Source organism: Anomaloglossus baeobatrachus, chromosome 5 (assembly GCF_048569485.1).
Source record: "Anomaloglossus baeobatrachus isolate aAnoBae1 chromosome 5, aAnoBae1.hap1, whole genome shotgun sequence".
Classification (NCBI taxonomy): domain Eukaryota; kingdom Metazoa; phylum Chordata; class Amphibia; order Anura; family Aromobatidae; genus Anomaloglossus; species Anomaloglossus baeobatrachus.
The window spans coordinates 576,981,593-577,007,245 of NC_134357.1; the positions used below are offsets into that span (position 1 = coordinate 576,981,593).

General features: G+C 50.5%; 2 protein-coding genes across 2 annotated transcripts in view; one reads left to right on the forward strand and one right to left on the reverse strand.

Moving 5' to 3' along the window:
- The window catches only part of LOC142313105 (uncharacterized), a 327,654-nt gene that overhangs the window by 121,544 nt on the left and 180,457 nt on the right, over window positions 1-25,653 (forward strand). The window lies entirely within an intron of this gene.
- Window positions 1-25,653, reverse strand: part of LOC142310593 (uncharacterized) — a 91,647-nt gene that overhangs the window by 64,740 nt on the left and 1,254 nt on the right. The window lies entirely within an intron of this gene.

Here is a 25,653-nt window from a genome sequence, read left to right on the forward strand (position 1 = left end):
CCCGGACCAACTTCAGGCTTTACTACGCTCACTTTTCTGTTACTTTAGCTTTTCTCTTTTGCTCCACTACCACTTCACTTTTTTCTACTTTCACTTCCCTCACTTATCTGCCTGGTTCCTCCCGCCTCCAGGGCTGTGAACTCCTCGGTGGGCGGAGCCAACCGCCTGTCCCACCCCCTGGTGTGGACATTAGCCCCTGGAGGAAGGCAACAAGGGTTTTGGTTAGCTTGGATGTTCCTAACTGGGGTGTAGGGTGTGGTGGTGTTGTGACCTGTGACCCCTGGCTTGCCCAGGGCGTCACACAAGCACAGTGATGGATTTATAGAAGTCTCCTGCCCACTACGCTTCTTTTCTCTGCTCCATAAATTGATATGAGGTGTGGCTTTCTGAGTTGCAGCATGTCAATTTCTGTTGCTGGGGCCCGAGTGTTCTCCACAGGGAGAAAAAAAGCAAAAGTGGGTAGCGTGCCGAACCCTGATCGTAGGCACAGACTGCTGCGTTCTCCTGCAGAGTAAACTCACATTTCCACAGGCGGGCTGACACTGCATCAGCTGCTGTACATGCAACCTAAGAGCTTAGATTGTAGTCTTCCACATCACTTACCCTATGTGAAAAAATTAATGTCAACACTTTCAAATGTAGTACTACTAATAGTATACTAATACATGACAGACTGAACATGAGTCAACAGTGTGATGCAGCTGCAAAAAAGGCAAACACAATTGTGCAATGTATTAACATAAGCACAGAGTTCAGATCACATGAAATAATTATCACTCTCTACTCTTTGATCAGACCTCATCTGCAATTCTGGGCACCACGTCTTAAAAAATACCTCATCAAATTGGAGCAAGTTCAGAAAAGAGCGACCAGAATGGTGAAGGTCTACAAACCATGTCCTATGAGGAACGGTTACTAGCTACTCTATGAATGCCACTTCTCCTCCCAATGGGGAGAGAGATAATTAGTATTGGACAGACAATGCTCCTTAATGCAAAGAAAGAGAAAAAATCTCATTAAGCCATAGGCTGATCTCACCACATCCAGTCGATCACCTTTGGCAGGGAAATAGGTCCGTCCCAGTCAGAGAAATGGGTTAGGAGCAGGGCCTCATGTAGTGGGGACACACTAACCCTCGACCCACAAGCTCCCGCCCTTAAAAGGGAAGTCCACAGCTGTCCCTAAACTGTGACTGCTCCACATTGATTCCGGTGCCTTCCTACGCGTTTCACCGCTGTCGGCTCATCAGGGGAGACGTGCACCACAATGTCAAATACTAGAACTAAATAAAGGGTCCCCCACCAATTCCAGATGGGACCACTAACTGACTGACGTCTTAAAAAATACCTCAACAAATTGGAGCAAGTTCAGAGAAGAGCGACCAGAATGGTGAAGGTCTACAAACCAAGTCCTATGAGGAACGGTTTCAGGATTTGGGAATGTTTAGCTTGCAAAAAAGAAAACTGAGAGGAAACTTAATACCTGTCTACAAATATTTCAAGGGCTGTCACACTGTAGAGGGGTCAGCCCTATTCTCATTTGCACAAGGAAAGACTAGAAGCAATGGGGTGAAACTGATTGGGAGGAGTCACAGGATAGATATTAGCCCACTACGATTTAGCTTTTTGATATAGAGCAGTAGAAATCCCAGTGGCTGGAGGTCCTTTATCCCACTAACTCTTACATTAAAACACTCATTAGGACCCGGTCCTTTATCCCACTAACGCTTGCATTAAAGCACTCATTAGGACCTGGTCCTTTAACCCACTAGGATTTAGCTTTCTTAGGCCTCTGCCACACTCACGTGAATTTCACGCACGTGCCGAGAGACACGTATTTCCCCTGCGTGTTGCGTGCAGGTAAGTACGTGTCTCTGGTACGTGCGTGACACGTGTGTTCTACGTGTGCTATCCGCGATAGCACACGTAGAACCGGTAATTATTATACTCACCTGGTCCTTCCTGCTGTCCGCGCTGCTGTCTGTGGTGCTGATCCTCGGTCTCCAGCCCTCCCGTCTCCCCGCTGCTGCTGCTGTCAGGCAGTGAAGTGAATATTCTATGAGATTAATGAGCGGCGGTCGGCAGCGAGAGGCAGCAGCGGCAGAGACAGGAGCGCTGGAGAAGGTGAGTTAATGTTTTTTATTTTTTTCCCTGACATGTGTGTTTTCTCCGGCGCGTGTCACACGGGACCGCATCCACACTACACCCGTGTGGTACGGGTGCGGGCCGTGTAACACCCGTGCTGCCGGAGAAAACACTGACATGTCAGCGCTTTGAAAATCGCACACACGTACAAACGCACACGGACACACGTTCCGTGTGGTTTTACGTGTGTGTGCCTGCTACCATAGGGTAGCATTGCTGTACATGTCTCCGTGCCGCCGGTACGTGTAAAAAATGACAAACACGTGCCGGAGGCACGGATGTGTGGCGCAGGCCTTACGTAGAGCAGGCTAAATGCCAGTGGGCAGAAGGACCCGGTCCTTTTTCCCACTAAGTCTTGTATTAACCCCTTCACGACCCATGACGGATATATCAGTCATGGATCGTGTGAGGTTAATCCCCGCCCCCTGCCATTGGTACTGGAAGCCACAGGCAGATTGGTAGCTGAGGTACTGGAAGTCACAGATAGTCCTGGAGATGTTCTGGAGACTACAGACAGGTCGCTGTGCACAGACTAACATAGTCTTAATACCAGGACACAGGTGTGTATCTTCGTAGCCTGATATATATGAACTTATGTACATGTACCTCTATGCAATACTCTGTACCTCACTGCCCCCAGACAGTGTGATGAAGCAAAGGCAGAATAGTCTGTTATTATCAGCACAACACTGCTTAACTTCTGATACATTTCGGGTCAGAGCAAATGCCTCCGGATAAACAAGCAAGCAAAGCTCCTTGTCAGCGAACAGTCTTTCAAAGAATAGTCTTCCTTCAATGAGGGGACAGTACAGAGACCTTTAGGCTATGTGTCCACGGTAGAATGTACCTGCGGATTTTTCTGCCTGAAAATCCGCGACTTTCGCGGCAAATCCGCACCCGCGGATTTGCCGCGGATTTTGATGCGGATTTTTTTTTTTTTTCCCATTCAAAACCAAAAATCCGCACCAAATCTGCACCAAACAATTGACATGCTGCAGATTTTTCCGGATCAAAATCCGCGGCAAATCCGCAGCGGAAAAATCCGCAGCATGGACACAGCATTTCCAAAATGCCATTGAAATGGCTTGGAAGTGCCGCTGCTGCAGATTTTAGTGAAATACGCGGCAAAATCCGCGCAAAATCCACAGCGTGGGCACATAGCCTTACAAAGATCTGTTTACACCTAGGCCTGCGACTGGAACACGGGGGCATCCACTACGTCTTGAGGAAAGAAGGTTTAATCCAGGGCTGTGGAGTCGGTAAGCCAAACCTTCGACTCCGACTCCGACTCCTCCTCCTCAAATTCTCTTGCACCGACTCCGACTCCAGCTCCGACTCCGACTCCGGCTCCGACTCCGACTCCTACATATATTGCTTATAGTTAGGTGAAAAATTTATTGTAGTACATGAATATGTGTATGTGAACATCAGACATTTAATAATTTTTATGATACAATAATCAAGATATTTGGATAGAACATAAAATATATTTATTGGAATACAACTTTAGAACACAAAAAACTGTAATAAATTGTAAATATGTAATACACTATGTAATATACAGTAGATTACATATATATCTTGTGTGTGTATATACACTGTATATATATATATATATATATTACATATTTACAATTTATTAGTTTTTTGTGTTCTAAAGTTGTATTCCAATAAATATTTTATGTTCTATCCAAATATCTTGATTATTGTATCATAAAAACAATTAAATGTCTGATGTTCACATTGTACTACAATAAATTTTTCACTTAAATATAAGCATTATACTAAATGTTATTATTTAGTAAAATATTCAGCACATTCTGCATTGCACTCCTGTCCCCAATTTATTATATATTTTAGGAGTCGGAGTCGGTGCATTTTATACCGACTCCGACTCCGACTCCACCAAAATGAGCTCCGACTCCGACTCCGACTCCACGACTCCGACTCCGACTCCACAGCCCTGGTTTAATCATAATCACAGATGAGGATTCTTTACTGTACGAGCAGTGAGACTATGGAACTCTCTGCCGCATGATGTTGTAATGAGTGAGTCACTACTAACATTTAAGCAGAGCCTGGACGCCTTTCTTGAAAAATGTAATATTACCAGTTATGTATATTAGATTTTAAGACAGGGTGTTGATCCAGGGAACTAGTCTGATTGCCGGATGTGGAGTCAGGAAGGAATTTTTTTCCCCATTGGAGCTTGTTTGCCACATTGGGTTTTTTTTGCCTTCCTCTGGATCAACATAGGCTACAGGTTGAACTAGATGGACTTAGGCGGGCTTTGCACACTACGACATCGCAGGTGCGATGTCGGTGGGGTCAAATTGAAAATGACGTACTTCCGGCATCGCATGCGACGTCGTAGTGTGTAAAGGCTCGATGATACGATTAACGAGCGCAAAAGCGTCGTAATCGTATCATCGGTGCAGCGTCGGCGTAATCCATGATTACACTGACGCGACGGTCCGATGTTGTTCCTCGCTCCTGCGGCAGCACACATCGCTGTGTGTGAAGCCGCAGGAGCGAGGAACATCTCCTACCGGCGTCACTGCGGCTTCCGTAGGATATGCGGAAGGAAGGAGGTGGGCGGGATGTTTACATCCCGCTCATCTCCGCTCCGATTGGCCGCCTGCCGTGTGACGTCGCTATGACGCCGCACAACCCGCCCCCTTAACAAGGAGGCGGGTCGCCGGCCAGAGCGACGGTCGCAGGACAGGTGAGTCCATGTGAAGCTGCCGTAGCGATAATGTTCGCTACAGCAGCTATCACAAGGATATCGCTGCTGCGACGGGGGCGGGGACTATCGCGCTCGGCATCGCAGCATCGGCCTGCGATGTCGCAGCGTGCAAAGTACCCCTTAGAGTCTCCCTTCAACCTTAAAAACTATGATACTATGAATGCGTCCTGTTCCTATCTGTCTGTCCCTAACTGACTATTAGTACACCGATCGGTCTCAGGTTACTTGCTACTCACAGAAGTCTTTTACCCAAGATGGCGTCTGTCTCCCTCAGACTGCTTCTGATTCACTCTTAGATGATCTTATCCAAGCACTTTCTGGAGAAAAGTTCGCTCAGATGAAATCCCCTCATCAGGGGCAGTAGGAGCTCCAATGAAAGAAACAGGCAATCCTATTTGTCCAGAACATAGGAGTTCAACAACCTCTCTCGCAGCCTTCTTCCTGTCACGCTCTTCTTGCTCGTGCAGTCTCCAGCTCTCAACTGAACTTTTAACTGTCTCTATCTGTTTAGGCTGGTTTCACACTACGTTTATTTAACATCCGTCCATAACGTTTTTTTAGCGGAAAAACGGATCCAGTGCAAATGCGTTTTCACTTCAATGCATTTGCAATGGACTCGCGTCCACCTGCGTTCGCATGCGTTTGCGTGCGTTAGACACAGGATCCGTACTTTTGCGTTATTTTAACGTGTTTCAAAAACCCTACTTGTAGCGTTTTTTTACCTTTGTCAAAATAACGCATCTCACAGGATTCTTCACATTGCGCCGCGAGCTGCAATGCATTTCAATGAGCGCTGGATCCTGCCTAGCAGAATGCGTTGAGTTGCGTTGTAACAGGATCCTGCTTTTGTACTGAGCATGCCCAGAAAGTACTGAGCATGCCCAGAACCAGTCTCGCGTGATCTGTCTCTCTCTCCTCCTCCCTCCCTCACCCTCTCTCTCTATCTCTGTCTTTCCCCCTTCCTCCCCTCCCTCTCTCTCCCACCTGAGAGCTGCGGACACTCGTAACCAAGGTAAATATCGGGTAACCACTTCTCTTAGTTACCCGATGTTTACGTTGGTTACGTGTGCAGGCAGCCCTGCTCCTAGCAGCTGCAGACACTCGTAACCAAGATAAATATCGGGTATCCAAGCCCGATGTTTACCTTGGTTAAGAGCGTCTGCAGCTATTAGAAGCCGGCTCCCAGTCTGGCACGTTTAGTTCCCCTCACTCCCGATCACATGACTCCAATGCCCGCCCCTAAACATCCAGTGACAGGATCCTTCAAAATAACAGATGCGTTAGCATGCGTTTTTTGCTGTAAAAGCAGGATCCGCTTTTGCAGCAAAAAAAACGTTCTTGACGCATGTTAAAAAAACGTAGTGTGAAACCAGCCTTACCAGGGAAACCTAATGTAACCCCTTAGGCTATGTGTACACGTTGCGTTTTTTTCCGCGCGGAAAAAAACGCACCCTCTGGCAGAGGGGAGAATTGTAAACAATGCTTTTTGAGAAACAACGCATCGAAAACGCATGCGTTTTTCATGCGTTTTTCATGCGTTTTTCATGCGTTTTTTTAGGTGCGTTTTTTAAGCCTTGTCAGTGTTAATAAAGTTGGTTGAACACAGACCTTTGGAAAAAAAAAACCTGTGATGTCATTTCCTTCTCCACATTCTGTTTGGATAAATGGGAGGGCTTGGAATGGAAGGAGCACCATTTGAATTTTGGAAAAGTTGAAATAAACTTCGCGCACCATGTCACATTAGCAGAGCCCCTTGGGTACCTATACGTCAGAAAACCCCCACAAGTGACCCCATTTTGGAATCTGCACCCCTCAAGGATTTTATTCAGGAGTATATTAAGCATTTTGAATCCACAGCTACTTCACCCAAAATGTTGCTGTAGCAACAATATTCTCACTTTTAGGCCCGTTTCACACGTCAGTGAAAAACACTGACGTTTTTCACTGGCGTGTAAAACACGCACATGTCCCTCCGTGTGCCGTGAATCACGGCACACATGGGTTGTCTAAGTGCAATCCGGGCTCCGTTCTCCGTGGCCCGTGATTGCACTCAGTAATCATCTCACCTGCGCCCGCTCCCGCTCTCCATGGTGCTGATCGCTCCCACGGTGCAGCATCCGGCCGGCGCTGACCCCCGCAGCAGCTGCTTCCGGGTCGGCTGTGTCGCACATCATGACTATGCGCGACAATAATGAGCCGGCTCAGAAGCAGCAGGGAGGACGGGCTGCAGAGGACATCACTGGAGCCCGGTGAGTTAAAATGATTTTTATTTTAAAAGCACGTTTTTTTCTGGCACGTGTTTCACGGACCACACCACTGCGTGGTCCGTGGAACATCAGTGATGCCAGAAAAAAATGGACATGTCTCCGTGCGGCAATCACGCACACGCGGGTACGCCGCACGGAGACACGTGCAGTGAAAAATCACTGACGTGTGAGCAGACCCATTCATTATAATGGGTCTGCGTATGTCAGTGATTCTGGTACGTTTAAAAAAAAGCACAAACGTACCAGAATCACTGACATGTGAAAGAGGCCTAAGGCTATGTGGCCATGATCCAGCGACACGGCGTCTAGTACACAGTGTCGGCCTTCCTGCAGCTGCCCATGCCCACGATTTGGGTTCAGGCTGCTGTGGAGCTCTATGCTACCTGCAGAGAACACTCTCGTCTCCGCAGCATAAATTGACATGCTGAGGCTCGGGAAGCTGCGCCACCGGTCAGTTTATGCGGCGGAGAAAAGAAGCACAGTGGGCACGGGATCTCCAAAAATCCTTCCACTGTGCTTCTACTGCACAACGCAGAGTTATGGACGCAGGGAAAACACTCAGCGCCCATAACGCTGCAAACCCTGATTGTGGGCACACAACCTAAAAAGCGTCAATGGATGAATGGATGTCAAATATATATAACGTCCCACCCCCGCCTGCATATTCTAAGCTGGCACCTTTAGTACCTTTCATGTGGCACTAAAGGGTGCCTAGCTTAGTATTTATCCAATAAAAAAAAAAAAAAAAATGAAAAAAATGGCGTGGGGTCCCCCCTATTTTTGATAGCCAGTCAGGGTAAAGCAGACAGCTGTAGCCTGCAAACCACAGCTGGCAGCTTCATCTTGGCTGGTGATCAATTTGGAGGGCTCCCCAGGCTTTTTTTTTTATTTATAAATAAAGAATTAAAAAAAAAATAACGTGGGGTCCCCCCAAATTAGATCACCAGCCAAGGTGAAGCTGACAGCTGGGGTCTGGTATTCTCAGGGTGGGAAGAGCCATGGTTATTGGACTCTTCCCAGCCTGAAAATAGCAGGCCGCAGCCGCCCCAGAAGTGGCGCATCCATTAGATGCGCCAATCCTGGCGCTTCGCCCCAACTCATCCCGCGCCCTGGTGCGTTGGCTAACGGGGTAATAAATGGGGTTGATACCAGATGTGTAATGTCACCTGGCATCAAGCCCAGCAATTAGTGATGTCACGGCGTCTATTAGATACCCGACATAACTAATTGACAGTAAACAAAAGCAAAAAAAAATGACAAAACATTTTTTATTAGAAAAAACACTCCCCAAATCATTCCCTGGTTCTCCAATTTAATCAAAAAATTTGAAAAAAAAATGGGTCCGCAGAAATCCATATGGACGTCCCACGTCGCCTCTGGACCTTCTAGAATATGGGGGCACGTTCAGGGAACGTATCCCCCATTTTCTAGGAGGGCAGACCCTCCATTTGAGGAGAGTGGGTGCCAAAAATCTGCTCCCACTCTCCCCGGGTCACAGCTGCAGAGTGCCGAGCAGCCAGCACAGCTCACACTGAACACAGTGCTGGCTGTCAGCTGATCTGCACATGTGACCGGCCAGCGTGCACTGTGAAGGAGGAGGGGGCCGCGGGGGATCAGCGCTGCGACCGGACAGGTAAGGGGGAATACCGGGGGAATAGGGGGTGACCTGGCAGGGCCTGGGGAACAGTTTTCTGTCGCATGTGTTATTAGACATGCGACAGAAATCATAGGAGCAGGGCAGCCGGTGCGCTACTGTGCGCGCGGCCATGTTGGATTTTCGGGAGGGGGGTCGGGGGTCGGGGCGGGCACTTTGGAGACACCGGGGGCTTTCCTGAACTTTGCCAGGAAGTGAAGTCAACAGGAAACCTCTTGACCTCACTTCCAGGTAAATGCCTGCGTTCTGGCGTGCCGACAAAGGCCGCGGACCGCAACAAAAAAGCAGCTCACTGCGGTGTAGCTGCGTTCTGACCCCACATCATTGATTTAATGGGGGAGAGAACGCAGCCACACCGCACAAAAGAAGTGACATGCTGCTTTTCTTTCCGCACCGATTTTTGGCATCCAAAACGCTGCGTTTAGAAACGCAGCATGTGCACTGATTTTTCGGCTTTCTCATACACTTTGCTGGGAAAGCTGAAAGCATGCAATTTGCCACTGAAACGCTGCGGTTCTAAACGCAGCGTTTCCGCGGTAAAAAACGCAACGTGTGCACACAGCCTTACTGTCTAGCAGTGTGCCTGCCCTCTAGTGACAACTAGTGGCCATTTAACTTATACCGGAAGACCTCAAAAAAGAAAAACCCTGTTAAAAATTAACTTTTAATAGATAAGTTAAAAGGCCCAAGACAGATAACACATATAATTTAAAATTGAACGAGGTACCACAATAGGTCAGGGGGCAATAGCAGTCACATAAGAGATCTCACAAATACAGTACATGATACTCACATGCTAGGCAGGTAAAACATGGAATGGCCCCTTTTAGTCAATAAGTATTCAAGGGCAAATGACCCTGATAAGCCCTAGAAATCCCTACCTAGCAATGGAGGGTGTGACACCATAACTGTTTTGGGCGCCCCCATTCACCGTCGGGATGCCCTAGGGCAGTCATGGCGAACCTTTTACAGGCAGAGTGCCCAAACTGTAGCCCTAAACCCATTTTTTTTTCCCGAAGTGCCAACCAATCCTATTATGTAAATAATTGATTGTAACCTTACCTTTGCCGTCTTCTCCTCAGCAGGGGGCATCACGCTCATGCATGCTTACCACACATTGAAGCTGAGCCCCTGCCCTTTCCAGACACAGCAGTTGGATTGATCCCTCTGGAAAAAAATTGCAGCATATTAGACAGAGATTTTAGCCTGGAATGCAATCAGATGTCACCCTGTAATCCACATCTACATTTCAAAGTCTGAACATCTCGAAATCCCATAAAGACGTACGAGTTGCTCCCCTCCCCTTCATTGTGTAGTTCTGTCCCCCATCCTCGACCACTTCCTGGTAAACATGTCCCCATCCTGATATATATTTTCTACATTCTGGTATATTTGTCCCCATCATGGCCCCATCCTGGAAAATGTTCCTCCATCCCGGCATGTACCCCATTCCTGGTAAATGTCCTCCACTCTGGTAAATGTACCCCATTCCTGGTAAATGTACCCCATCATTGTAAATGTATCCCATCCTGGCATGTTCCCCATGCTGTTAAATGACCCCATCCTGGTAAATGTACCTCATCCAGGCATGTTCCCTTATCCTGGTAAATGTACCCCATCCTGATAAATGTCACCCTTCCTGCTAAATGTTCCCCTTCCTGGCATTTGTCCTCATCCTGGCATGTTCATGTACCCCCATCCTGGCATATTTCCCCCCATCCTTTCATGTTTCCCCCCATCCTGGTAAATGTACCCCTTACTGGCATGTTCAGCTTCCTGCTAAATGTACCCCATCCTGGCATGTTTCCCCCCATCCTTGCAGTCATGTTTCCCCCATCTTTGCATCCATGTTTCCCCCCCATCTTTGCAGCCATGTTTCCCCCCCATCTTTGCAGCCATGTTTCCCCCCATCTTTGCAGTTATATTTCCCCCCCATCCTTGCAGCCATGTTTCCCCATCTTTGCACGTTTTTCTCCATCTTTGCATGTTTCTCCCATCCTTGCAGCTATGTTTGCCCCGTGCTCTGTTTGCTTGCCCCGTGCTCTGTTTGCTTGCCCCGTGCTCTGTTTGCTTGCCCCGTGCTCTGTTTGCTTGCCCCGTGCTCTGTAGGTTTGCCCCTGTGCTCTGTAGGTTTGCCCCGTGCTCTGTAGGTTTGCCCCCGTGCTCTGTAGGTTTGCCCCCGTGCTCTGTAGGTTTGCCCCCGTGCTCTGTAGGTTTGCCCCCGTGCTCTGTAGGTTTGCCCCGTGCTCTGTATGTATGCCCCGTGCTCTGTAGGTTTGCCCCCGTGCTCTGTAGGTTTGCCCCCGTGCTCTGTAGGTTTGCCCCGTGCTCTGTAGGTTTGCCCCGTGCTCTATATGCCCCGTTCTCTGTATGTATGCCCCGTGCTCTGTATGTTTGCCCCGTGCTCTGTAGGTTTGCCCCGTGCTCTGTAGGTTTGCCCCGTGCTCTGTAGGTTTGCCCCGTGCTCTGTAGGTTTGCCCCGTGCTCTGTATGTATGCCCCGTGCTCTGTATGTATGCCCCGTGCTCTGTATGTTTGCCCCGTGCTCTGTATGTTTGCCCCGTGCTCTGTATGTTTGCCCCGTGCTCTCCATGTTTGCCCCGTGCTCCCCATGTTTGCCCCGTGAGCTCCATGTTTGCCCCGTGCTCCCTATGTTTGCCCGTGCTCCCTATGTTTGCCCCGTGCTCCCTATGTTTACCCCGTGCTCCCTATGTTTACCCCGTGCTCTCCATGTTTGCCCCATGCGCTCCATGTTTGCCCCGTGCTCCCCATGTTTGCCCCGTGCTCCCCATGTTTGCCCCGTGCTCTGTATGTTTGCCCCGTGCTCTGTATGTTTGCCCCGTGCTCTCCATGTTTGCCCCGTGCTCTCCATGTTTGCCCCGTGAGCTCCATGTTTGCCCCGTGCTCCCTATGTTTGCCCCGTGCTCCCTATGTTTGCCCCGTGCTCCCTATGTTTACCCCGTGCTCCCTATGTTTACCCCGTGCTCCCTATGTTTACCCCGTGCTCCCTATGTTTACCCCGTGCTCTCCATGTTTGCCCCATGCGCTCCATGTTTGCCCCGTGCTCTGTATGTTTGCCCCGTGCTCTGTATGTTTGCCCCGTGCTCCCCATGTTTGCCCAGTGAGCTCCATGTTTGCCCCGTGCTCTGTATGTTTGCCCCGTGCTCCCTATGTTTGCCCCTTGCTCCCTATGTTTTCCCCATGCTCTCCATGTTTCCCCCGTGCTTTGTATGTTTCCCCCGTGCTTTGTATGTTTGCCCCGTGCTCCCTATGTTTGCCCCGTGCTCTGTATGTTTGCCCCGTGCTCCCTATGTTTGCCCCATGCTCTCCACATTTGCCCCGTGCGCTCCATGTTTGCCCCGTGCTCCCCATGTTTCCCCCGTGCTCTGTATGTTTGCCCCGTGCTCCCTACGTTTGCCCCATGCTCCCTACGTTTGCCCCGTGCTCTCCACGTTTGCCCCGTGCTCCCCATGTTTCCCCCGTGCTCTGTATGTTTCCCCCGTGCTCTGTATGTTTCCCCCGTGCTCTGTATGTTTCCCCCGTGCTCTGTATGTTTCCCCCGTGCTCTGTATGTTTCCCCCGTGCTCTGTATGTTTCCCCCGTGCTCTGTATGTTTCCCCCGTGCTCCCTACGTTTGCCCCGTGCTCCCTACGTTTGCCCCGTGCTCCCTACGTTTGCCCTGTGCTCTCCACGTTTGCCCCGTGCTCTCCACGTTTGCCCCGTGCTCTCCACGTTTGCCCCATGCTCTCCACGTTTGCCCCATGCTCTCCACGTTTGCCCCATGCTCTCCACGTTTGCCCCATGCTCTCCACGTTTGCCCCATGCTCTCCACGTTTGCCCCGTGCTCTCCACGTTTGCCCCGTGCTCTCCACGTTTGCCCCGTGCTCTCCACGTTTGCCCCGTGCTCTCCACGTTTCCCCCGTGCGCTCCATGTTTCCCCTTTGCTCCACATGTTTCCCCCGTGCGCTCCATGTTCCCCCTTTGCTCCACATGTTTCCCCCGTGCGCTCCATGTTCCCCCTTTGCTCCACATGTTTCCCCCTTTGCTCCACGTTTCCCCCGTGCGCTCCATGTTCCCCCTTTGCTCCACATGTATCCCCTGTGCGCTCCATGTTCCCCCTTTGCTCCACATGTATCCCCCGTGCGCTCCATGTGCCCCCTTTGCTCCACATGTATCCCCCGTGCACTCCATGTTCCCCCTTTGCTCCACATGTTTCCCCCGTGCGCTCCATGTTCCCCCTTTGCTCCACATGTTTCCCCCGTGCGCTCCATGTTCCCCCTTTGCTCCACATGTATCCCCCGTGCGCTCCATGTTCCCCCTTTGCTCCACATGTTTCCCCCGTGCGCTCCATGTTTCCCCCGTGCGCTCCATGTTCCCCCTTTGCTCCACATGTATCCCCGTGCGCTCCATGTTCCCCCTTTGCTCCACATGTATCCCCCGTGCGCTCCATGTTTCCCCCGTGCGCTCCATGTTTCCCCCGTGCGCTCCATGTTTCCCCCGTGCGCTCCATGTATCCCCCGTGCGCTCCATGTATCCCCCGTGCGCTCCATGTATCCCCCGTGCGCTCCATGTATCCCCCGTGCGCTCCATGTATCCCCCGTGCGCTCCATGTATCCCCCGTGCGCTCCATGTATCCCCCGTGCGCTCCATGTATCCCCCGTGCGCTCCATGTATCCCCCGTGCGCTCCATGTATCCCCCGTGCGCTCCATGTATCCCCCGTGCGCTCCATGTATCCCCCGTGCGCTCCATGTATCCCCCGTGCGCTCCATGTATCCCCCGTGCGCTCCATGTATCCCCCGTGCGCTCCATGTATCCCCCGTGCGCTCCATGTATCCCCCGTGCGCTCCATGTATCCCCCGTGCACTCCATGTTCCCCCTTTGCTCCACATGTATCTCCCGTGCACTCCATGTTCCCCCTTTGCTCCACATGTTTCCCCCGTGCACTCCATGTTCCCCCTTTGCTCCACATGTATCTCCCGTGCGCTCCATGTTCCCCCTTTGCTCCACATGTTTCCCCCGTGCGCTCCATGTTTCCCCCGTGCGCTCCATGTTTCCCCCGTGCGCTCCATGTTTCCCCCGTGCGCTCCATGTTTCCCCCGTGCGCTCCATGTTTCCCCCGTGCGCTCCATGTTTCCCCCGTGCGCTCCATGTTTCCCCCGTGCGCTCCATGTTTCCCCCGTGCGCTCCATGTTTCCCCCGTGCGCTCCATGTTTCCCCCGTGCGCTCCATGTTTCCCCCGTGCGCTCCATGTTTCCCCCGTGCGCTCCATGTATCCCCCGTGCGCTCCATGTATCCCCCGTGCGCTCCATGTATCCCCCGTGCGCTCCATGTATCCCCCGTGCGCTCCATGTATCCCCCGTGCGCTCCATGTATCCCCCGTGCGCTCCATGTATCCCCCGTGCGCTCCATGTATCCCCCGTGCGCTCCATGTATCCCCCGTGCGCTCCATGTATCCCCCGTGCGCTCCATGTATCCCCCGTGCGCTCCATGTATCCCCCGTGCGCTCCATGTATCCCCCGTGCGCTCCATGTTCCCCCCGTGCTGGCTCTGTCCCCCACACCTTGGCACAGCTGCACACAGCTTAAAAATTAAAAAAAAAAAACAACTCACCTTGCAGAACCCGCTCCATCGCTGCGTCCTCAGTTAGTTCAGGTCCCGCGCGGCCACAAGACGCCGGCACCGCCTACTGACGCTCCTCTGTCTCCTAGGCAACAGGCCTGCAGCCCAGGAGAGGAGGCGTGTCACAAGGAGGAGAAATGTCTCTGTTCCAACACCACTTTGCACGTCGGCGCGACCACACAGACAGTGCAGAGTGGCTGAATATGACGACAGCGCGCGTGCCAGCAACAAGGGCTCTGCGTGCCCTGTTTGGCACGCGTGCCATAGGTTCGCCATCACTGCCCTAGGCCAACCCTACAGTGACCCTGTCCAAAATGCCACACCAAAGGTAATAAATTACTTATCTGGATTTCCAACAAACGTCCCGACGCGTTTCTCCCTAGTTTTCAATGTACCAGGGTTCATCAGGGGAACAAAGAAAATATTCAGGAGTCCCACGTCAAGGGACTCAAGAAGAGGACAGCTATGTGCCAAAATCTGGAGATGAGGATGATACCGGAATATACCAGAGCCACAGCCATCTTATACCAAGGTGAAAATTGAAATAGAGGCTTGGAACACTCGATCACATGACCGGCAGTGGGAGGAGTTACATAACCCATATACCATATAATAACGGAGAAGAGAAAATCGTCTGGTCTGGTGGTTATTTATATATGACCCAGATCGCATTGTCCATAATAGATAAAAAAGTTTTTACATTCCTTAATAAAGAGGTGGACACGCCCCCAAAGTGATTAACAAATCCCTAGATATTAGCTGTTATAATCATTATAAAACAATATTAAAGTACCGAAGGGACAATTCTACAGACTCCGGCGGAACTGCTCCTCTATTAGTGAGTTTGAGACACAAGCATCAGGCCTCAGTGAGAGATTTATTAACAGGGGTTATCCAAGGAAGGTTGTCGAGCAAGCCCACATACAGGCTAGGGCTGAATGCAGATCTGATCTTCTTATCCCTAAGCAGAGGGTGGATAATGACGCAACTACACGTCTTGTGGGATCGTTTGATGACCAGACCGGTAAAGTAATGAAAATCCTCAATAAACATTGGGGTATTTTACTGGCTGATCCCATAGATTCAAAACTTATTCCCCCTAAACCCTCTGTCACTTTCAGGACGGGTAGGTCAATCAGAGACTGCGTGGTACATAGTCACTATGCGGTACCCCAGAAGGGTTCGACCTGGCTTGATAAAAGGGAGTCTGGCACCTTTAGGTGCGGCAGGTGCAAATATTGTAGGTGGGTGGTACCATCTAAAACGTTTCCAGTAGTGCAACCAATAGGACGTTTTATAATAGACAGTTTTCTAACTGTAGAACTTCAGGAGTGGTGTATGTCTGTACTTGCCAATGCCCCCGTGATTATGTTGGTAAGACGAAACGCGAATTACGCGTTCGCATTGGTGAACATCTGGGGGACATCAGATATGAACGGGACACAACACTAGCCAGACATATTAACAACATACATGGGGGAAATGCTGATTGTCTCTCCTTTAGGGTCATTGAAACGGTGCCTCAGTCGCCCAGACGGGGAGACTGGGATAATAAAATTTTGTAACGTCAGGTGAGGTGGATATTCCTGATGAAATCCCTTACTCCTCTGGGAATTAATGAACAACTTCTGTTTACTAGTTTTATCTAGTCTCAAAACACTGGTTCGGATAATTGCCAGCACATCTATCATTGTAGGACTTGTACCTGATTTTGAGGTACATTATATTTGGCTCGTTTGGATATGTACATACATATACTTGGATTCACTTACTGGCCGGTTAAAAGTAGTCTGTGTGACGCCCTGGGCAAGCCAGGGGTCACAGGTCATAACACCACCACACCCTACACCCCAGATAGGTACACCAAAGCTACACCAAAAATCCTTGTTGCCTTCCTCCAGGGGCTGATGTCCACACCAGGGGGTGGGCCAGGTGGTTGGCTCCGCCCACCGAGGAGTTCACAGCCCTGGAGGCGGGAAAACCAGGGAGATGAGTTTAGATAGAGTGTGGAGGAGGAAGTGGAAGCAGTTAGAAGTGAGAGGAAGGAGAAGGAGGACAGTGAGAGTAGTGACAGAAAAAGTGACAGTTGAGAAAGCCTGAAGTTGGTCCGGTTGTGTGCCCCGGACTGAGAACAGCAAGGTCAGCAGACGGCGGTGACTGTCTGCAGGAGAGGCTGCTTGGAGGTTGCCGGAAGGACCATGGACGGGTGGTGGCCCGGCGGTACCGGAGCGGTATACGAAGAGCAGTCAGCACCATTGGCAGGGGCCTTTCGGATCCCGGCAAGGCTAGGAGTCGCCGTGAATTTGCCAAATCCGTCAGTGAAGGGGACCTCTGGGTCTCCAAACAACTAAGTCCCGATTGAAGGCAACAGTCCAACCGTTAGAGAGAGACACCGCCACCGCCAGGGCACCAGTTTCTCAGGGCCAGCGCCTGCGGGCAAAGTAGGGCTCCTCCGGCCCATAACCAAGTCGGGGAGCGGTTACCGGTGGGAACCCATCGCTACCATCATCATCTTAGGTGCAGGAAAAGGGACCGTCACCGTCAACTACTGGGGAAAAGCAACTGCAGCCGTCCGTGGGAACCGTCTTTCCAGCCGTGTGTTTTACCGAGAACTGTGTCCCCGTCTCAGGCTGAGTGAGTACCACAGTGCCGTGAGGCACAGCGCTGTCCCCGCGTCCCTGCACCCCACCAAGCCCTGCACCGGCCCCGCCATCCCTCATCACCCACCTCATCACTGGGCCCCGGGACAACTACCCCCTACTAAGGGGAGAACCAACAACTTTGCTGCTTCCTGTCTTCGCTCCCTGGATCCCCATACAGAGCAGCGGTGGTGTCCACATAATGACCACAACCGTGGGTGGCGTCACGGACAATAAACTATCCCAAAAACCAATCCCCTTTCACTCATGGGCGAGGAGCGCCGCTCGAGTCCCCGGGATCCGGCCCATCGCTCGAGCCACCGAGCAGCAGCAGGCCGCAGCAGCAGCCGGACCCGAGCAGTGGGAGAGCGCGGCGTCCCCTCCTCCGCCCGCGACAACTTGGCGTCACGAACAGGATCTTACCGCTCTGCCGTTAGGTAGAGGTGCGCCTTGTGACCGCCGGAGGTGTCCGGCCGGAAAATTTCAGAAGTCGCCATCTTTGGCGCGAAGAGTTCCCGCTCGAGCGTCTTCTCGAGTAGCGGAGGTGCGAAGGCCAAAACCACGCCCCGATAGAGGAGGGGCCGGAAAGAGGCTGAGGGGGATGAAATGGCGACTGGTCGCATGTAGCCGCGGCTATAAAGGCAGGGACGCCAGGACTCTGCAGCCATCTTGTTCCTGGGAGAAGCCGCCAGCAACATGTGGATGCCGTCCCGCAGCACCGTAGCCCCCGCGCCTGGAACCGCGGCGTGGGTGGAGATCCGGACCGCGCAGCTCTACCAGAGGCTGCAGGTCAAAATGCAGCTCCTCATGGAGGAGTGGGAGACCGACATGGCGGGTGTCATAGCGACCGTGCGGAGACGCGAGGAGGAAGCGGAGGAAGGGAGGGTGAGTGACCCACACCCCGATGCCCTTGAAGGGCCGGTCATCGCGGCTGCGGGACCCGGTCTAGACCCTCTCGCCCTGCTGCCTTCCTCGCCACCCATCTCGGAAGCCATGACCCCGCCACTAGGCCCGCTACCACCGCAACCGGTAGCGATACCCAGCATGCCCGCCCAGGCGGGCCGACCTGTAGCCGGAGCCCGTAGTCGACCGGAGGTGCTGCCATGGAAAGCCCCGAAAACCGAACCGGAGGCGTCCCCCGAGAAGTCCCCCGAGCTGGAGGCGATAGCCCGCTCCGTGCCGAAGGCCCAGCAGCGGAAAGCCCCTGTGCCCATCCCCCACACCTCGGCTGAGGTTGCGCCGGGTTGCCGATGCAAGGCAGCGTCTAAGGCCAAGTCACCGCGGGACCTGCCGCCCAGATCCCCAGCAGTGGGCAATGTCCAACAGGTCTCGCGGGGCCCGACCCGTGCGCCGGAGCTCGTAGCAGCGCCGTACTGGGACAGGGAGCCAGTACCGTTGGGCCTGGAGATTGAAGAGAGGGAAAGAAGGAAGGCGGAGTTGGTGGCCCGTGCAATCCGGGAAAAAGAGAACCTCCGTCAGGCAACTTTCCGTGTCCGGGGCCCGTTGTATGAAGGGCAGGTGAGGCGGTTTGATGTCCGCCGGGGCTATGGATTCATATATGAACCGGGCCTGGAGGCCGAAGTGTTTATAGCCCGGCGGGATGTGAATGCTCACCTGCCAGAGGAGCACCCCGGTCGAAATCTGATGCCGGGCGATTTGGTCCAGTACACCCGACACTGCGGGGAGAGGGGGTGGTTTGCGCTGGACGCCAAGCTGAGGGGCAGCCAGGAGGCCCGGGTGTCCGCCGCACCCTCTCCCCCAACGGATGCGGAAGAATCTGAGTAGGGCAGCGGAGCACCGTTGCACCGTCCCCGTTGGGACCATCTGTGTGTTTAAAAGTGTTGAAAGTTTTTGAAATGATGACAAATGGAAAAATGATTACCGAACAGTCACCTGATTGCAACCGTGATTTGGGAACCGGCCGTTGCCGGCATTGTTGTCCCCGTGGGGACCGCTTGAAAAGCTGCATAGGAACTCCTATGAACAGGCTCGAGAACTTGCAGGGCAACAACAAACATTAGTGGCATGTAAATAAAAATGTTTTGTTGCAGCTAACCGTTACCGCCTCCGGAGAGGCAGGTTGGAGGGAGGGCCCGCAGTGGAGCAGGCTGGGGCCCAGCCACCACAGGAACCGGTGGCTACCCTCTGGAGGGGAAGGACAGATCCCGATCGGGTAACTGGTTCAGGACTGGGGTCAAGGGGTGCTGCCTGGGTTTTAGGGGCAGCATCAGGGCCAGGTTACTTGGGTGGGAGAGAGCGGCAGCCGCAACCGTTTGAAATGTTACGTAACGTTTAAGAAATGAACCTCCCGATGTGGGATGAAGTTATTTTATTTGTATGTCATGTTTTTATATCTTTTCAGAAAATAAAACCGGTGTTGGACGGGCAGCCCGCGGACGGTCTGCATTTTGCTAAGGGGGAATGTGACGCCCTGGGCAAGCCAGGGGTCACAGGTCATAACACCACCACACCCTACACCCCAGATAGGTACACCAAAGCTACACCAAAAATCCTTGTTGCCTTCCTCCAGAGGCTGATGTCCACACCAGGGGGTGGGCCAGGCGGTTGGCTCCGCCCACCGAGGAGTTCACAGCCCTGGAGGCGGGAAAACCAGGGAGATGAGTTTAGATAGAGTGTGGAGGAGGAAGTGGAAGCAGTTAGAAGTGAGAGTTCAAAGTGAGAGGAAGGAGAAGGAGGACAGTGAGAGTAATGACAGAAAAAGTGACAGTTGAGAAAGCCTGAATTTGGTCCGGGTGTGTGCCCCGGACTGAGAACAGCAAGGTCAGCAGACGGCGGTGACTGCAGGAGAGGCTGCTTGGAGGTTGCCGGAAGGACCGTGGACGGGTGGTGGCCCGGCGGTACCGGAGCGGTATACGAAGAGCAGTCAGCACCATTGGCAGGGGCCTTTTGTATCCCGGCAAGGCTAGGAGTCGCCGTGAATTTGCCAAATCCGTCAGTGAAGGGGACCTCTGGGTCTCCAAACAGCTAAGTCCCGATTGAAGGCAACAGTCCAACCGTTAGAGAGAGACACCGCCACCCCCAAGGCACCAGTTTCTCAGGGCCAGCGCCTGCGGGCAAAGTAGGGCTCCTCCGGCCCATAACCAAGTTGGGGAGCGGGTTACCGGTGGGAACCCATCGCTACCATCATCATCTTAGGTGCAGGAAAAGGGACCGTCACCGTCAACTACTGGGGAAAAGCAACTGCAGCCGTCCGTGGGAACCGTCTTTCCAGCCGTGTGTTTTACCGAGAACTGTGTCCCCGTCTCAGGCTGAGTGAGTACCACAGTGCCGTGAGGCACAGCGCTGCCCCCGCGTCCCTGCACCCCACCAAGCCCTGCACCGGCCCCGCCATCCCTCATCACCCACCTCATCACTGGGCCCCGGGACAACTACCCCCTACCCACGGAGGGGAGAACCAACAACTTTGCTGCTTCCTGTCATCGCTCCCGGGATCCCCATACAGAGCAGCGGTGGTGTCCACATAATCACCATAACCGTGGGTGGCGTCACGGACAATAAACTATCCCAAAAACCAATCCCCTTTCACTCACGGGCGAGGAGTGCCGCTCGAGTCCCCGGGATCCGGCCCATCGCTCAAGCCACCGAGCAGCAGCAGGCCGCAGCAGCAGCGGCAGCCGGACCCGAGCAGTGGGAGAGCGCGGCGTCCCCTCCTCCGCCCGCAACATTTGTCTACCTTAAATTGATACAAATCCCTGTTATATGTTTTATTGTTCTGCCTGATGGGGGTTAGTGCGTCTGCGCGGGTCCCAATGTTTTCCTTCCACTGCAATCTATCTTGAAATGTAATGCGCATGCGTGATATCGGCTTAAATTTATGTTTGGCACCATTTTTTAAACATTTTCGACACGCTTGGATGTATTCAGATGGCGGTATTGCAGAATGTTGCCCTGCAATCATGATAATTGCAGATTCTGACTGCACGTCCTAGCTGGAAGGCGCCTTCCACCGTATTGATGGGGGGCGTGTCCCAGCTTTGTCATATGACATCGGATCTCCGCTGTACCTGATATGTCACTAATTCAAACATCTGTGACATGTTCGTATCTAGTTATATGGCGGTATTGCCCTGCCATCAATGATAACTGTGGCTTTTGATGGTACATTTAAGCTGGGACGCAACTTCCTCTGCATTGGTAGGGGCGTGTCCTAGCTGTGTCATGTGACATCGGACCTCCGTTGTACAAGAGATGTCACTATTTTATATATGCAGTCAGGGCCAGAAATATTTGGACAGTGACACAAGTTTTGTTATTTTAGCTGTTTACAAAAACATGTTCAGAAATACAATTATATATATAATATGGGCTGAAAGTGCACACTCCCAGCTGCAATATGAGAGTTTTCACATCCAAATCGGAGAAAGGGTTTAGGAATCATAGCTCTGTAATGCATAGCCTCCTCTTTTTCAAGGGACCAAAAGTAATTGGACAAGGGACTCTAAGGGCTGCAATTAACTCTGAAGGCATCTCCCTCGTTAACCTGTAATCAATGAAGTAGTTAAAAGGTCTGAGGTTGATTACAGGTGTGTGGTTTTGCATTTGGAAGCTGTTGCTGTGACCAGACAACATGCGATCTAAGGAACTCTCAATTGAGGTGAAGCAGAACATCCTGAGGCTGAAAAAAAAGAAAAAATCCATCAGAGAGATAGCAGACATGCTTGGAGTAGCAAAATCAACAGTCGGGTACATTCTGAGAAAAAAGGAATTGACTGGTGAGCTTGGGAACTCAAAAAGGCCTGGGCGTCCAAGGATGACAACAGTGGTGGATGATCGCCGCATACTTTCTTTGGTGAAGAAGAACCTGTTCACAACATCAACTGAAGTCCAGAACACTCTCAGTGAAGTAGGTGTATCTGTCTCTAAGTCAACAGTAAAGAGAAGACTCCATGAAAGTAAATACAAACGGTTCACATCTAGATGCAAACCATTCATCAATTCCAAAAATAGACAGGCCAGAGTTAAATTTGCTGAAAAACACCTCATCAAGACAGCTCAGTTCTGGAAAAGTATTCTATGGACAGATGAGACAAAGATCAACCTGTACCAGAATGCTGGGAAGAAAAAAGTTTGGAGAAGAAAGGGAACGGCACATGATCCAAGGCACACCACATCCTCTGTAAAACATGGTGGAGGCAACGTGATGGCATGGGCATGCATGGCTTTCAATGGCACTGGGTCACTTGTGTTTATTGATGACATAACAGCAGACAAGAGTAGCCGGATGAATTCTGAAGTGTACCGGGATATACTTTCAGCCCAGATTCAGCCAAATGCCGCAAAGTTGATCGGATGGCGCTTCATAGTACAGATGGACAATGACCCCAAGCATACAGCCAAAGCTACCCAGGAGTTCATGAGTGCAAAAAAGTGGAACATTCTGCAATGGCCAAGTCAATCACCAGATCTTAACCCAATTGAGCATGCATTTCACTTGCTCAAATCCAGACTTAAGACGGAAAGACCCACAAACAAGCAAGACCTGAAGGCTGCGGCTGTAAAGGCCTGGCAAAGCAATAAGAAGGAGGAAACCCAGCGTTTGGTGATGTCCATGGGTTCCAGAGTTAAGGCAGTGATTGCCTCCAAAGGATTCGCAACAAAATATTGAAAATAAAAATATTTTGTTTGGGTTTGGTTTATTTGTCCAATTACTTTTGACCTCCTAAAATGTGGAGTGTTTGTAAAGAAATGTGACAATTCCTACAATTTCTATCAGATATTTTTGTTCAAACCTTCAAATTAAATGTTACAATCTGCACTTGAATTCTGTTGTAGAGGTTTCATTTCAAATCCAATGTGGTGGCATGCAGAGCCCAACGCAAAAATTGTGTCACTGTCCAAATATTTCTGGACCTAACTGTATGACAACTGGACCTAACTGTATGACACGCTCGGATCTACTTAGATGGCGGTATTATGGTGTATTGCCCTGCCATTATGATAGATGCAAACTTGAAGGTACATTTAGGCTAGGACGCGTCCTCCACTATGTTTTTGGGGGTGTGTGTCCTAGCTGACTCATGTGACATTGGACCTTTGCTGTATAGGATACGTCTCTATTATGGGATGTATATGGCGTTTACTTCTGTGATGGTACTTTAATATTGTTTTATATTAATTATAACAGCTACCATCTAGGGATTTGTTAAGTGGGTGGGCACACGCCGTCAATCACTTTGGGGGCGTGTTCACCTCTTTATTAAGGAATGTAAAAACTTTTTTATCTACTATGAACGATGCGATCTGGGTCATATATAAAAAAACACCAGACCAGACGATTTTCTTTTCTCCGTTATTATATGGTATATGGGTTATTATGTAACTCCTCCCACTGCCGGTCATGTGATCGAGTGTTCCAAGCCTCTATTTCAATTTTCACCTTGGTATAAAGATGGCTGTGGCTCTGGTATATTCAGGTATCATCCTCATCTCCAGATTTTGGCACATAGCTGTCCTCTTCTTGAGTCCCTTGACGTGGGACTCCTGAATATTTTCTTTGTTCCCCTGATGAACTCTGGTACATTGAAAACTAGGGAGAAACGCGTCGGGACATTTGTTGGAAATCCAGATAAGTAATTTATTACCTTTGGTGTGTCATTTTGGATTATTATATAATCATAAATTATATGTGTTGCCTGTCTTGGGCCTTTTAACTTATCTATTAAAAGTTAATTTTTAACAAGGTTTTTCTTTTTTGAGATCTTCCGTAAGATATATACCCTGTGGTTATCTTTTGCTGTGGCTTTGGTTTTTTAGCCATTTAAGTTATAGCATATATATATATATATACACACACACACATATATATATATATATATATATATATATACAGTGCCTACAAGTAGTATTCAACCCCCTGCAGATTTAGCAGGTTTGATAAGATGCAAATAAGTTAGAGCCTGCAAACTTCAAACAAGAGCAGGATTTATTAACAGATGCATAAATCTTACAAACCAACAAGTTATGTTGCTCAGTTAAATTTTAATACATTTTCAACATAAAAGTGTGGGTCAATTATTATTCAACCCCTAGGTTTAATATTTTGTGGAATAACCCTTGTTTGCAATTACAGCTAATAATCGTCTTTTATAAGACCTGATCAGGCCGGCAAAGGTCTCTGGAGTTATCTTGGCCCACTCCTCCATGCAGATCTTCTCCAAGTTATCTAGGTTCTTTGGGTGTCTCATGTGGACTTTAATCTTGAGCTCCTTCCACAAGTTTTCAATTGGGTTAAGGTCAGGAGACTGACTAGGCCACTGCAACACCTTGATTTTTTCCCTCTTGAACCAGGCCTTGGTTTTCTTGGCTGTGTGCTTTGGGTCGTTGTCTTGTTGGAAGATGAAATGACGACCCATCTTAAGATCCTTGATGGAGGAGCGGAGGTTCTTGGCCAAAATCTCCAGGTAGGCCGTGCTATCCATCTTCCCATGGATGCGGACCAGATGGCCAGGCCCCTTGGCTGAGAAACAGCCCCACAGCATGATGCTGCCACCACCATGCTTGACTGTAGGGATGGTATTCTTGGGGTCATATGCAGTGCCATCCAGTCTATAAACATCACGTGTGTGGTTGGCACCAAAGATCTCGATCTTGGTCTCATCAGACCAGAGAACCTTGAACCAGTCTGTCTCAGAGTCCTCCAAGTGATCATGAGCAAACTGTAGACGAGCCTTGACATGACGCTTTGAAAGTAAAGGTACCTTACGGGCTCGTCTGGAACGGAGACCATTGCGGTGGAGTACGTTACTTATGGTATTGACTGAAACCAATGTCCCCACTTCCATGAGATCTTCCCAGGGAGCTCCTTCCTTGTTGTCCTTTGGGTTAGCCTTGACTCTTCGGACAAGCCTGGCCTCGGCACGGGTGGAAACTTTCAAAGGCTGTCCAGGCCGTGGAAGGCTAACAGTAGTTCCATAAGCCTCCCACTTCCGGATGATGCTCCCAACAGTGGAGACAGGTAGGCCCAACTCCTTGGAAAGGGTTTTGTACCCCTTGCCAGCCTTGTGACCCTCCACGATCTTGTCTCTGATGGCCTTGGAATGCTCCTTTGTCTTTCCCATGTTGACCAAGTATGAGTGCTATTCACAAGTTTGGGGAGGGTCTTAATTAGTCAGAAAAGGCTAGAAAAAGAGATAATTAATCCAAACATGTGAAGCTCATTGTTCTTTGTGCCTGAAATACTTCTTAATACTTTAGGGGAACCAAACAGAATTCTTGTGGTTTGAGGGGTTGAATAATAAATGACCCTCTGAATAAAGTTTTCACAATTTAAAAAAAAAATAAAAAAAGAAATAACATTCTTTTTTGCTGCAGTGCATTTCACACTTCCAGGCTGATCTACAGTCCAAATGTCACAATGCCAAGTTAATTCCGAATGTGTAAACCTGCTAAATCTGCAGGGGGTTGAATACTACTTGTAGGCACTGTATATATACATATATACATACAGACACACACACACACAATACTTTATTAACAAACATGCAAGTTTATCTTATGTACGTTTTCACCGTTACACTCCACCCAACTTAAGTTTTGGTGTCCCAACAAATCAATTTCTACATCT